Raw genomic sequence first — 12,519 nt, 5'->3', positions numbered from 1 at the left:
GACCAGTGTTGTAATACTGGTCAATTACAAATTGATTGGTGATTTGACCTGCCATCAACTCCATATTCTGCATAATGTTCTCGATCTAATGGGTATTAGTTATATCAGAATAACTTAATGTTTAGAATGCATAATTTATGGGTACAGTTTCCATTTCTGCAAGCGTTGCATTCGTATCTGATGAGTTCCGATCAGAGAAAGAAGTTGGCTCTTTATCCAAATCAGGATCATTGGTTTCTTTGACATAAGAGTCCAGAATTGTGGAATCCAATAAATTATGTCAAATTTTGTTTTGATTCGTCGTTGTCACCGATAATGGGAGGTAGCATTATAAGACGATTTGTTGAGTTAACAGAGAAAGAGAGGTTGAATTGCATTCCAATGAAAAGTTCAGGCTCCAAATTATTTTTTCTGTCAGCAATAAACACTGAGGTCTGGGTATACCAAATGAGTAACCTCGGAAGTCTGATCCAGATAGTAAGTGCGTTAACTATGATGGATTGGACTGGACATACCTTATAGGTCGTCACTGAAGACCAGTGATTATGGTGCTGCGTCAAAATCAATTTTTCTTAAATCTTCGAAAAATAAAACTCCTTTATCTTCATCTCCATCGTCGGGGTCACCAATGTGGGAGTCGTAATGATTATGACATTATATTAAATTAGAAACTCCCAACATAATAAAAAAATATAAATTTATTAACTGTAAAAATATTTCGATATCAAAAATATACATGACATGTCCCATTGTTTTTTTACAAATTAAAAACAGCCTGCTTGATATCGCCACAACCCTAACATTTATAAATTGACAAACTTTCCTTTGCGAAGTTAACTTTCTATTTGGAATATATGTATAACAATATAATTTTCATATTTTCATGTCATAGTTATAACTTTGCACAGTCGAAATGCAAATATTCAAAACCCATTTACAAAACTACACCAACAACTTTGCAAGTACATCTTTCTGATCCAAGTTCAAATGAATGAATAAATTGAAATAATTTCTCCGAGTAATTTTCTCATTTCATAAGAAATTATTAGAACCGTCGTCAGCAATATTGTGATCGTAAATAATGTCTATGACTTTTACTTTGTTGATGCGTTTTTGTGGGATGCTGTTTATTTTATCACCGCAATAAGCTGGCTGTAAAAACAGTCTATGTAATATTCTATACTCCCTTGGGGATGATTAAACATTTATTTATTAGAAAGTATAGGAGAAATTGCCTGTATTTATCGAATATTTAGGCAATCTAGAGAGAAAAGGAATTAACGCAAGGCCAGTGGCATCAACGACATCAGAATTGAGATAAAAATTTTAAGTGTTCATTTTGACCAATAATTAGAATTTAGATCTAAATTGTTTGCTTTAAATTCTGATGGGTATATTTATTAGGATGAATATAAAATATATATCTGAAGGCAGCTTTGTAGCCAGTTTAAAATTATTTCAAGTATAGAAAGATTTCAGAATAATTAATTAATTAAATTAATTTGTGCAAGTTCTGTGTGAGATGTGTTTTCGCAGAGCTGAGATATGTTTTTTGTTCAAGAAGCTCTTATTGAAAATGTAGGTCAATGGTTCATTGTTGGTATTTATACATGCTTTGTTTATTAGAAGGAATATACAAGGTGTCCCAGAACTCAACGTTGAGGCAAAACAGGATGATAGTATTGAATGTAACTATCATGAAAAAAATTTGGAAAAAAACATCTTAAGTTGTTTGGAAATTATGAGCTTTGAAGTGCAATATAGAGTTATGATAAAATTTGACCGAGAGATCAAATCTCAAGGATATGTGTGGATATTAAATCTATTTTGAATGAAAATTAAATATATTTTTATTACAAGTACACCTAAGTCTGTTTTTACACGGTCTTTTTGTACACGGTTTTGATATAACACGGTTTGAACATTGAGTATTTTTAATTTTTTTACACGATTTTATTCCATTTAGCACGATTTGAAATTTTATGTACTTAAATTTTTTTGTCAAATTTATTTTTTGCGAAGGATGTTCATATCACAAAAAAAGTATTTATGAAAGAAAAAAGTCTGAAACCATCGATAGTATCGATAGTTTGCTTAAAGATTTGAGTGAATTCCCCTTTAGCGCGTACAAACAATTTTTACTGGTCAAAGCAAATGTGAATAGCACTAATTTAGGGTAATACCCTAAAAATTCTTGATTTTCACTAATTTTAATAGGTTTTAGAGATTAGGAACAAATCACCCATTTTTGTATAAGATCAATGTCTTTTTTTACACGTTTTTTTTACACGGCTTCTTCTGGAACCAATCTACCGTGTAAAAACAGACTTAGGTGTATATAGGGCAAAAATTTCACAAAAGCTTTAGGTTGCACTTAGAAGCTCATAATTTCCAAAACATGTAAGATTTTTTTTTTAATTTTCCGCAGGGTAAGTTATAGTAATAACAAAAAATCGACACTCGAAAATTTTCATATATCTTTACGTTTCAAAGGTTTCTGAACATTTTGGGATACCTTATAAAAAATGATGTATGTGTGTGTGTGCGAATACAAATTTTCGTCGACGATTTCGGGAACACCGATCACCCGATTTAAATAATTCAAAAAACATCCAATTCGTATTGATAAGGAGACGTGCTGATTCGTTTTTGGCAGAGGTAGGTCCAGCCCTTCGGAAGATTCGGGGCAAAAAGTGCCAAAGAACGGTACCTCAGTTTTTAAGAGAACGGAGCGTCCGGTTTCAATAATTCAAAAACCATTTTACTTGTATTGACAATGTGAAGAACTGATTAAATTTTTGGGAAGGTAGTTCTAACTAGTACAAAAATTTAAAAAATGCCATTTGGCAGTCACAAATGATCATCAGTCCAAAATTTCTAAAATATTTCATAATATAAAAAAATTCAAATTCAAATCAAAAATGTCATTTTTAAATTTAAAAATTTTGAATTTCTCAAATTATAAACAAAAAATTGAATCTATTTTAAAAATTAAAATTTTTGGCACGGAAAGTTTCAGACACCACTAGTTTAAATCTTGATTAAAATAGTTTTAAATACAAAAGAAGATATTTTATATATCTAAATCCTGTAAACTGCATTAAAATTGCACAATACAGTTACCAGCAGCAAAATTAAATCTCTTTTTAAATCCCGGATAATGCAGAATCATAAATAATATAGAAGCTTTGCATGTGTTTCCATAAAACCAATTTGTACTTTTAATAATTAATAGAGTTTTCAATTGTGTTTTTATGGTATAATAAGTTTTATACTGCGCAATATTTTTATATTTTCTCTTTACCGTCGACGTCTGGAAACAAATTTTATGGAATCATTATATGAAAAAGAATAAAACTACTAACTCTACTTAAGTTTACGACTACTTTTTGTAAAGTGCTTTCGTGTTATTCAGAATGACATAAAGGGTAATGGCGTATTTAATAATAGAGAATGTGCTTGAAAAACTATAAAGATAAGGAAAATATAGTAATATGAGAATATAACATATTGTCATAAACTGTTACTGATGAACTTATTTAAATCTATTTTCTATTGGTTAATTTCATATTCTCGAGACGTTAAAAGTCATGTGTCCAGTGCAAATGTATTACTATAGTACGTTGAGTTCTGGGACATCCTGTATATTTTAATAATACAAATCAAATGAAATAATGTAAATATTATTTTTGATATAAAATACAATTGAATTGGCTTTAAAATAATCAAAAAAATCTAGATTATAAAACAAACAAAAAAATTGAATATCAAAATAAATTTATTCATTTGATTAACTTGAATGCTTTTTGATCTTTAATAATCTATAACACCTTTTCTGGGAAAACTGTGTTTACAAAATAAGAAAAATCTGAAACATAGTAGAATTTATGTCTAGCTTCACAATCCCAAGAGAATACTTCGAATACATTTGCCAAGATCACATCATTGAAAGAGGAGTTTTTACTGAAGATTGATCTTTAGACAATGATTTATAAACATATTTATAATATTATGTGCTAAAAGATTTTTACCACCTTGATAATAACGTTTTCTTTATTGTTGTAATCACAAATTATACTTACATAAGTTCATTACATATTCTCTCAATTTTCATATGAACATCCCACTAAATTTCTATAAATTACTATATCATTTCACATGCCCATTTTCTGTTATTTTAAGTCAACTTTCCTTTAACCCGAACAAATATATTTCGCCAAGCATAAAAAACTTGTTGCGCAGGTCAATTATTTCTGGAAAACAACCCCTATATCTGTTTACGGTTATAAAAATAGAACGGCCGTATAAAAAAATACCCTTGTTGCTTTCCAACAAGAGCCCCAATTAAATACAGAAAAAACAAGAATAAATACTTGTTCAGTAAACATTATATCAATTACACACACGAGAATTTTATTGTGGAATGACTTTTTAGTAATGATGAATAATTTATAAATGAATGTAAATGGATATTATTGGTACTTGACTTTTTGCAAAAACAAATGGTCAAAATTGAAGATATTATTTATTACAATATCAATGTAAAATTAAAATTATATATTGTGTTACTGATGTATTCATAAATTAATTAATTAACTTTACGTAGGGTAAGTTTAGTAATCGCAAAAAAATCGAAAATGAAAACTTTTATCTATCTTTACGTTTCAAAGATTTCTGAACATTTTGGCATACCTTAGAAAGAGTTGATGTATGCGTGTGTGAGTGTGCGGATACAAATTTTCGCGAACTATTTTGAGAACACAGATCAACCGATTACAATGATTCTAAAAACAATCGATTCCTATTGATAAAGTCTTGCTGATTAGTTTTTGGCAAAGGCAGATTCAGCCCTTTCGACGTTACGGGGCAAAAAGTGCTAAAAATGGTATCTCAGTTTTTGAGAGAACGGAGCGTCCGATTTGAATGATTCAAAAATTATTGTACTAGTATTGACAAAATAAAAAAACTGAATAATTTTTTGAGAAGACAGTTCTAGCGATTTCGGAAATCCAAAGAAAAAAGTAAAAAAAAAATGGCATTTGTCGGACAAAACTTTTCATTAGACATATGCACATAAAATTATCAGATATTTTATAGAGATTTTAATAATAAGTACAAATTTTGTTTGCATTTCTATGGGGACCGTATCAATTTTTATCCGTTAGACAGCGACAAGGCGCTTACGCGCTTTGATATGTCATACTGAAACAATTATGCGGCATTTACTTTGAAAATAGATTCAAAACTTTCTGAAATTTCAAAATATTAAAAATAATCGAATATTTCAAAAAAGTCATTTTATTCATAAATTTCAAGATTTTCAAAAAAGTATAAACCTTTTTTAAAAAAATAATTTTTAGTCTTGGAAATCTCATTCCAGCAATTTGCCTTAAGACACGATGCCATGCACCAACTAAATAAAAACAGAGAAAATTATATTTAAATTTTTGTTAAACTTAACCCTTTCCACTCGGATGCCGCCGCTTCGTCGGCAAAAATACATACAAATCTCGCATTTCGCGAGTGGAAAGGGTTAAACTATGTCAAAATTTATCGTTTACTTATAATAACGCTTTGTTTATATCATCTGATCCAAGTAAAGTTTTATATAATAATTTATTTTTTGAAATCTTGTAATTAAATGACTAATGAATTACTAAAATGAGTATCCAAATAAATAATCAAACTTTTAAATTATAAATTTAAAATTATTTATTTCCCGGATTATAATGCAAATGTTCCATCACTATCAGCTCTACTGATTTTCTATTTTGTCATAAATCAGATATTGAATAGGTTTATGTATAAATAAGTTTTTCCTCTAGCCAAAGGCACGTGAATTATTTTTCTGTAGCATATCATATTATTTTCACAAGATCAATACAAGTTTCTAAAGTTTTTCTTTCTTTTTTCTAGGTGATGCACATCATTCTCAAGTTTTACCCGATAATACCGAGTTGCTGATATTGGAACAGGTGAGGAAAAAAATTGAATAAATAAATTTATAATGTTCAGGAGTTTGTAATTTTTAACTTTCCGTAGGGTAAATTATTGTATTGAAGGTACGGAAAGTTCCAGCAATTTATCTTAAGGCACTTATATTGCAAAGCTCAAATCAATTTTGTCATTGGCTAACAGATTAAGTTATTGATTAAGCTGAGTATATTATTTAATGCAGTTCTGTCTTTATTCTGACAAATTGTTATATTGTATACTGATTTATCCTTAGGAAGATATTATAAATTTTCAATTTTTTTCAAAAGATCAGGTGTCTTATATTCTTCCCTCATAAATATTTCTTTATTGCCTCAGGGAATCGAAATTCGATACTTCCACTTTCTCTCGTTTTCACATCACACCTGCCTCGGTATTCGACGACTTTTGCAGAAATGATATTTTCCAATCAAATATGCAAATCTAACTCCATTTTTTCTGTCTTTTCACGTCATTTCACTTGAGTTGTCTTTTTAAATTATATTTGACACGAGCTGTGTAAACGCAAAGCGTTTCTTGCATATTTTACTACTAAACCCATTTCACAAATTTCCAGCCACATGAAATTCGCATTCCTCTCGAATTTCGAATGGCAATTTAAATTGTTTGCGACGTTTCTGTCATCCTCTTGTAATATGTATACATACATATATACATATATACATACATACACACACATATATATATATATACACACACATATAATATAAATATACGGGAATGTCCCAGAACTCGACGTCAACCCGAAACAAGATGACAGTATTATTGATCAAGGCTATCATATAACAAATTAGGAAAAAACTTTATTTGAAAATTATGAGCTTTTAAGTGCAACCTGGAGCTTTCGTGAAATTATCACTATTTCTAAGTTACTATGGTTCATTTTTATTATTTTTGTTCATTTAAACTTTGGGGCAGTAACCATGATTAACATTTCTAGGACAACCGTCCAAAATAATGACACAATCACCCCAAGTTTTCAAGAATTAAGATTTCTCATATCATATTATGAGAATTTGAATTTTTTTAAATTCGTCAACTTTGAGAAGCTCTCCTTTAAAAAAAAAATACTAAAGTATCTTAGCAAGTTCCATCAAAAGTTTAATAAGGCGCATTTAATCAGGATTGTAAAACGTATTCTATTATAAAATGTTTCGAGTGAAAAAATAAAAACCTAAAAATTCCATGATCGTTGCTGCTAGTGCATTTTACTCACAATCAATTCAAAACTTTTAATTATTTGGCTTATAATTTCAAAACTACGTGAGATATTTTTTTTCTCGATATGATGAATATCACCTGATTTTGGTTTGACGTTGAGTTCTGGGACACCCTATATATATTTGTACTTAGTTTCGGAACTAAGTACGTTTCATCTTCAGGACATGATCTTGATGAGATTTAAGCAAACAATATATTAAGAAAAGTAAAAAATGGTGGATTTTATATAAAATGAATAAAATTGTGGAAGAGATAACATTATAAAAATATGACAATTTGATCAAATTAAAAATAAAAAATTTTGGACAGATATCCTGAAGATGGAACGTACTTATTTTCGAAACATCGACTGCAAATAAATAAAGAAATGTTTTTTTAAAAAACTTTTGTTGAAGTTGTAGCATTTAGCCATATACAATGCTTTTACTGAACATTATTTATTCGTCACATACTTTTTTCGACTTTTGGTTTTACATACTTCTTTCATTTTTACACAGATACACGTCGTGTATCCTATTTAATTTAATTACAATTATACTAGCATAATCCTAATTTATCCCAAGTTATAATCAATCTTCAACGTCATGTTTACTATATTATCAAGGGGGAGCCTACTTTAGAGGCTTAATTTTTTTTTTTGCCAAAAATGTCTTCAAAAACTAGCCAAGAATATATCCCTAAAATTGCAGAAAAAATTTCAAATTATTTAGTTACAGAAGAAATAGTGAGAAAGCGTCAAGCACATATACGAGCGGAACGAAAACTTATACGATTTTCTTGTTTTTCATTATTTGGATTATTTCTAATTGGCGAGAAAAATATGAAAAAAAACTGTATGTTCTCCCATCAAAACAAGACAGAATTGATTTTATTCAGGATTAAATTCTCTTCTAGTTGAGCCTAAAAAACCCTTAAAAAAGTTAAAATTAACCCACTTTTTAAACAATATGAAGTGAAATTTTTCATAAAAAACATGTCTTTTCAATTGCGAAAAATTTGTGAATTTCTCACTTTTTTCTGGATTTTTTAGGTTTAACTAGAATCTATACTACCGAAAAAATAAATTTATTATGTTTTTTTTTGTTTCTGATGGAAATTGTGATCTGTATCTTTACCGCCAAACGACACATGCACGCTCATGGCTCCTCAGCAAAATGCTTATACCCGACATATTATGACATATATTTTAATGCAAAAATTTGAGAAGATTGTTGATATATATAACAATAAAACCTGAAAAGTGTTTCGTTTCAATTAAATATTTATTTCCTTCCCTAAAAAATCCAAAAAGAGCGATTTTTTGAAGCCTCTAAAGCAAACTACTCCCCGCAAGAACTCTATCCGAGAATCTCCTCGAGTTGGACATGAGTTATGTGCGTAGTATCATGCAGTAGTTCTTGTATATTGTGTTATTCATGTAGAAGTTATATACAACATTTTAAAATTTATACGCGATATTTTTAGAATAAATTCTATGTTTTACACACCCATAAAAATATGTATATATCTTTTACATTTTCAGAGTTTCGAATGGCCTGTAGCGAGGGCGCCGGACGCCGAAGAAACGCTACGAATCGAGCTCCGTTCTCGAGGAAGATGTGGAGCAGGCAGGACCATAGGCTCCTTAGATCTAATTCCTTACCATCTCCTATTTGACAAGGATGGAGACGTTGGCAGGACGATATCAGTTTGTGATGTGCTACTGGATTCAAATCAACGACCCCTAACCGTAAGTCACATAAGACCCCGGTAAGTCATTACCCATATATGGGTAACTCTTTTACAAATCGCACGATTTTGCACGACAAAATAAAATGTCATATTTTAGAATTATCTGAAATTTTACGGATATTCAGAATTTTGCAGAATTTTGCTGAAAAAATTTTTTTACGTCAATAATTATATATGGTCATATATGGTCTTTATTCTTTCATATCTTTACTATCTGCCTAAGAAGGCAAAAGTATTTGTAATGATCAGTATTCAATGTCCAAATGTTACCCGACAGTTTGAAAACTACTATCCGGCATTTGGTGTACTGCCACCATAGACCTTATACTACATGGACTGCTAGTCCTCATATGTTTTTCGTTGTATATAGTGCTCAAACATAGAAGGGTGTGTGACGTCACATGTCTGATCGAATATTGCCGACGACAATCGCGGACTCTTCCGATGATCAAATGTCATATGTCTATGTTACGGGCCTAACATAGGCCTTATAATATATAAATCGATTTTAACATGTGTATTCGATTTTGTGTACATTTATTTCACAAGGGAAATATTATTATTATCATTTCTTACAAAATTGTCAGTCATCAAAATTGCCATTGCATTATTGAAATTAAACAATCACAGATAATATTTGAATTAAATTAACTATTATACTATTATGATAATAATATAATATCCTTTCTTACAAAATTATCATCCATCACATTGCCATTATATTATTAAAATAAAACATATGACGTAAGACATTTATTCAATCGGGAGAGTCCGCGATTGTCGGCAACGTTCGCTCAGACACGTGACGTCACAGTTCCTTCTATGTTTGAGCACTTAATTTGCGCTTTTTCATGTAGTATAAGGTCTATGACTGCCACACATCAAATACATGCAAAATGAATAAAATTTCTAGATTGATTGGCATTTCTACTGTTTCCATGATTAAAATATGACAAAAATATGCGTCAAGTTGAAATCCATATTTGAAGAGCGTCAAACTAGTTTATTGCTGCGTACTACAATATCATATACACATCAATATATTTTTTTTAAAACAAGTCAATAGTGTATTAGTTATTGAAATGCAAAATAATTAAGCACATGAAGTGTGTAGTTCAGTATGAAAAAATGCAAGTTGTTAAAAAAAATTAAATTTTTGGACAAACTAATATCAGTTCTATCACGGATTTACTAGAAACAGCAACACTAACTATTTCGTGAAAATGCTTAATAGAGTTATAAATGCTCAAATAGAATTAATTAAGCTTCAATTAGGATCAATTAGAGATGCAAATGCAATCTGTTCTATGCAAACTGAAGAATTGAAAATCAAACAGAGATAATTGGAAAAAGAGAACATAGTGTTATAAATTAATATTTATAATAATATGTGCATATATATATTATAATTTCTAATATTTATGAATTTTAACATAACGTTACAAAGATAACAGATGCGTCTTCTTAAGAAATAAAGCCGAAACTTAATAAATTAATTTTATATATTCTAATTTTTAGTTAGACTTATTGTAGTTTTATGCTTATGTACGTATATGTTTTGAAATCTAATACATTAATGCTTTTTGAATTCAAAATATATTGTGTATATAACCAAAACAGGTCATCGGAACTGAAATTTAATTTAATTGCTAGCATCCAAATAATATAAATAAATTGCCATCGGAAAACAAACCGCTAAATACGAATTGTTACCTCTAGTAAAATAAATATTTATTTCCAGATGAATTGAAGCTACATTTGAACAGAAAATCAATATTTTCGCGCTATTGTATGTAGTAAACGCAATTAAATAAAAACGATAATTACTGAAGCAAAAATGATAGACATAACAATGAATCTCTTGGGAAATTAAAGTAAATAGCTTTTATTTGCACTGTTTTTTTAGGCTTTATATCTTTCGAATTGGAAAACATTCAATAGGCCTTTAATATTTTAGAATGTTCATTGTCACCATGATTTGCAATTTTGAACAATTAATTATAAAGTAACGGCATGATTGATTTTTACCAAAATCTACTGAGCCCGATTCAAACCTAATGTTTCGAAGCTTTTGAACATTCAAAATTTCAGATTTATTTTTTACAAAAGAACATACAAATATTCAGTAACAAAAATTATCAAATCGGCAAAAAAAATTGTACATATTATATTGTGCATAATTATAATATAATAATCTACCTTTACCATGAAAGTATAAAAAATTGTTGTTTACTGTATTTTTTAATCAATTATCTGGGTAATTTATCACATTCTGTTTCATATAGTTATTTAACAATAATTTTTGTTAAGTTATATATTTATAAATTATTTATTTCTCTGAGGGATCAGATGGCATCCGAACAAAATCATTATCCATGATACTATGATTATAAAAATTAATTATCTTAATATTTCAGAATGTCATATTTCAGTAAAGTAATTAAATGCGCCAACAACTATGCACAATTATTAATATTCAACCTGATACGATCTTGTTATGTTAGTTTACATTTTATGTATGAACTAATATATATTCGTACAATGTATTATTAAAACAAACAGCAATTTAAATTAATGCTTTTGCTTGAAGTGGAACGTCAAGTAGAAATGTAATATTAATTTATTTGTAAAAAAGACCAACACTAAAAATTACACTCAAATCAAAGTTTTTAAAAAAAGATTATTTTTTTAAAAAAACTTTGAAAAAATTAGATTTTTGAGAAACTTTACATTTTTGAAAAAAATTGACTTTTTGGGAAAAAAAAACTTGGTAAAAAACTGTTTTTTTTATTTTGAAATATTTTAGAAATTTTGAACTTTTTTCGAAGAAAGATGAAATTACTCAAGAATAAATTCCTTCATCAAAACTTAAAAGTCGAGAATTAATAAAAGCAAAAATCAAAAGTAAGACCTCAAAAATCGATTTTTTTTAATGATTGGTTTATTGATTCATTTTATTAACCTAAGATGATTCAAAATGTTTCACCATGACGATTTCTATTGCAAATTTAGGTCACATGATACAATTTTGATAGCTTTTCAAACAGAACTTTCACGATTAAACTTTTATAGAAGTCATCAAAATCAGAAACGTGCACTAAATAAACTAAGCACTTCTGTCATGGAGCTCATAACATTAAACAATAAGTTTTTAGTGCTTTGAATAAAACTTGACATAGTAAAGTAATATCAAATCCAAACTATTTAAAATACAATAAAAACTATTTGAAATTTTTAACCGATAGTCGCGAAAAAATAGTTAACGAAAGTCCTGATCGAGTTATATTAAAGAGCTTTTAGATTTTTTAAATTGATATAGTCTTTCTTTCTTGAGTAAACTTAGACAAAAGGTGAAAATTTAACAAATCTAATTTTGGTTTCAAACTTGGATTTTCTGGCGAAAACTAACTTCACAGGAAAATTCATAAATAAAGTAAGGAAAATAACATACAATATTCGTATTATACAATAACTGAAGTAGAAGGGCAATTTAATACAGCAAATCTCCCATTAAAAAATTGTAATAAAAACAAAAAATGGGATATAATAAATAACCCAAGATCCTTTGCAGTG

The 12,519-nt window shown here is 28.7% G+C and overlaps 1 pseudogene; it reads left to right on the top strand.

Moving 5' to 3' along the window:
* Positions 1–1,545: 1,545 nt before the first annotated feature.
* The window catches only part of LOC113378994, a 31,108-nt pseudogene continuing 20,134 nt past the window's right edge, over positions 1,546–12,519 (top strand).

The sequence above is a fragment of the Ctenocephalides felis genome, unplaced genomic scaffold (genome assembly GCF_003426905.1).
Source record: "Ctenocephalides felis isolate EL2017-DRISC unplaced genomic scaffold, ASM342690v1 CF-g0.4_SCAFFOLD_00845, whole genome shotgun sequence".
Lineage (NCBI taxonomy): Eukaryota > Metazoa > Arthropoda > Insecta > Siphonaptera > Pulicidae > Ctenocephalides > Ctenocephalides felis.
Note: the sequence above shows the minus strand (reverse complement) of the source record. Positions and strands in the feature narration are given on the sequence as shown.